This window comes from Triticum aestivum, chromosome 2A (genome assembly GCF_018294505.1).
Source record: "Triticum aestivum cultivar Chinese Spring chromosome 2A, IWGSC CS RefSeq v2.1, whole genome shotgun sequence".
NCBI classification, from domain to species: Eukaryota; Viridiplantae; Streptophyta; class Magnoliopsida; order Poales; family Poaceae; genus Triticum; species Triticum aestivum.
This window is the reverse complement of record NC_057797.1, coordinates 177,355,146-177,357,653: the sequence shown is the minus strand read 5'-3', so window position 1 is coordinate 177,357,653 and position 2,508 is coordinate 177,355,146. Positions and strand designations below refer to the sequence as shown.

The window sequence follows — 2,508 nt, the reverse complement described above, 5'->3', positions numbered from 1 at the left end:
CCCAGCCATCCCTGCCCAACCACGCACCACCGGGAGCCCCGCCCCTCTCCTCACCTTCTTTTGTGGATATCCGACATGGGATCCAGCGGGCTACCCTGGCCTCTTCCTCTCCGACATCCGCTGACATCCGCGGGCCAGTACCACACCAGCGAGAAGCTCAGCCAGATCCTCCTCTGGCTCCGTCGCCGTGCCTCCGTCGTCAGATCGGGAGCTCAGCCACCCCGCGCCATCAACACTATACTGCCTCCTCCCGCGCGTGCAGTGCACATCCTGCCACGCAGCAGTCAACGACGGTGGTGCTGGTCCCCCATCCCCTAGTCCCGATGCCGGCGACCCTGTCTTCGGCGGGGACGAAGCCCGTACAGTTCAAAAAAACATTTTTGCTAATTTTTGGGGGATTTTGGATGTGCAGGAAACTGCTGCAGTGCAGAGTGTGTTTTTGGTGCACCCTGACGACGACCCATCCTCCCCGACCTCTCCCATGTCTCTTCGATGGTGAGGTCAAGATGCTCTCCCGGCGTGGTGGCCGCCACGGCTTCCCCTCCTTCTGATCCGGCTGCCAAGGCCTCCGCCATCTATTCCGCTACTTCTCGCAGCTGTGGCTGACGAGGAGGACGGTGCCTGTGGTGGAATGCTCCTCCTTATCCCCCCAATGGCCTGTAACGAGCTCCCTCCTCCAACTGTTGCAGTTCCTTTGATTTTTTGTTGAAGCTCACTGAATTTTGTTTTGTAGTGCACTGTTGAAATGAAAAAAATTGTACGTACAAGTTTCCTGGCGCGGCGTCGGGCAGTTTGGTAGGGAGCGGCGTGCAGTTTGCTTGCATGGACGGGAGCTTCCTGATCCTGCTCCGACCCATCTTCTTCCCCCTAGTGCACTGCAGTTGTTCATCATTTTCATCTCGTGGTGTGCCGTTTGCAAAGATCGTGGCCGTGCAGCTCGTCTTCAGTGTTTTGCGGTTCTGTGCATGGGGCGGCGCGGTTCTTTTTTTGGCATGCAAAATTGCAAAAATTGTAGTGTGGTTGGGCGCCCTGCCGAGGTGCAGTTTGTCCACGGGTGCTTGTTTTGGTGTTTCAAGGAAAAAGTATGGATGATTCGTTTGCTGTTCTGTTAAAACACGCCGAAACTTTGTTGGCGTAGCTTCAAAAAAGAGAGCATCAAAAGTATAACGAACTCCCTGTGTCTCGTTGGCATAGCTTAAAAAACGTGCAAAGAATTTTTTTTGTCCAGTGATGATGCAGTTTGTTGTGTATGTTGGAGTAGTTCGCTTCTTTCACAAGTTAACTCTTTTTTGTTTTTGTTTAAGTTTGGTCCAGTGCAGTTCAATTGGTATGTTAGAGAGGTTCATTTTCATGAAAAAAGGGTTATTGCAGCCGATTGATGCAGCCCACTACACCCATGTTTGTCATTTGTTGGAAAAATAATTTGTTGTGCACTCGATAACGAAGGACAGGAGAGCATCACTTTCCCTTTGAAAAGAAGTTTATTTTGTTGTTTGAGAAAATGCAGAGAGGAAATGAGAGTAAAGAGATGTGGATGAATTCTTGTGTGTAATGTGTAGCGTGCAAACAAACAATGCAGTCCACTCGCCTCGTCCCCGCTTCATTTTTAAACCAAAAATAGATATATGGAGTGCACTACGGGAAAATCAAAAGTTTGTAGAGAAAAAGAAAAAGAAAAATGCAGTGCACTCCGGTGTTTAAAATGTCCGCTCCGAAGGACTTTGCAGTACACTCTTGAATTTTTTACGTTCGACAAAAGAAATCATGAAGTGCACTTGCTCGTCCGATGCAGTGTGGTTTTTCGTCTGAAGCAGTGCCCTCCACCTCGTTTGGGAAAGTTTACGTCCCACAAAAAGTAATCATGCAGTGCACTTGTCTGTCCTATGAAGTGTGGTTTTTAGTCTGAAGCAGTGCACTCCACCTCGTTTGGAAAAATTTACGTCCCACAAAAAAGAAATCATGCAGTGCACTTGTCTGTTCAATGAAGTGTGTTTTTTAGTCTAAATAAGTGCGGTTTCCTGTCTGATGCAGTACGACCCGTTTATGGTAGTCCTGAGGTTCACTTTTCATAGTATTGCGGTTCACCAAACACTTGACATGAAGTGTACTCCACCTCGTTTAGGAAGATTTACTTCCCACAAAAAAGAAATCATGCAGTGCACTTGTTTGTCCGATGAAGTATAGTTTTTAGTCTAAAAGAAGTGTGGTTTTCTATCTGATGCAGTACATACAATGATTTTGATGTCACGAAAAAATAGTGTTCACATTTTGTTAAAATCAAAATTGCTTCTAAACCGTAAGGAATCGGAGAGAGTGTTCTATATGAAAAAGTTGCGCCTCATCGATATCTTTCCAACGACGTATAATTTGAATCATTTCAACTAGCGGTTTGTATAAAATTCGCGAAAAACAACCGCTGCCTCTCGTCGTCAGCCGCACGATTTTTAAAATTAACTAAAAACCGTAAGGAATATCAAAAACATTTAAACATATGAAAGTTGTGCCTCG

At 46.6% G+C, this 2,508-nt stretch overlaps 1 long non-coding RNA gene across 1 annotated transcript; it reads left to right on the top strand.

Moving 5' to 3' along the window:
• The first annotated feature begins 6 nt into the window (after window positions 1-6).
• On the top strand, window positions 7-1,171 carry LOC123185099 (uncharacterized). The gene is made up of 2 exons (XR_006493174.1): window positions 7-296; window positions 413-1,171. It is a non-coding gene; the product is annotated as an uncharacterized lncRNA (long non-coding RNA).
• The last annotated feature ends 1,337 nt before the right edge of the window (window positions 1,172-2,508 follow it).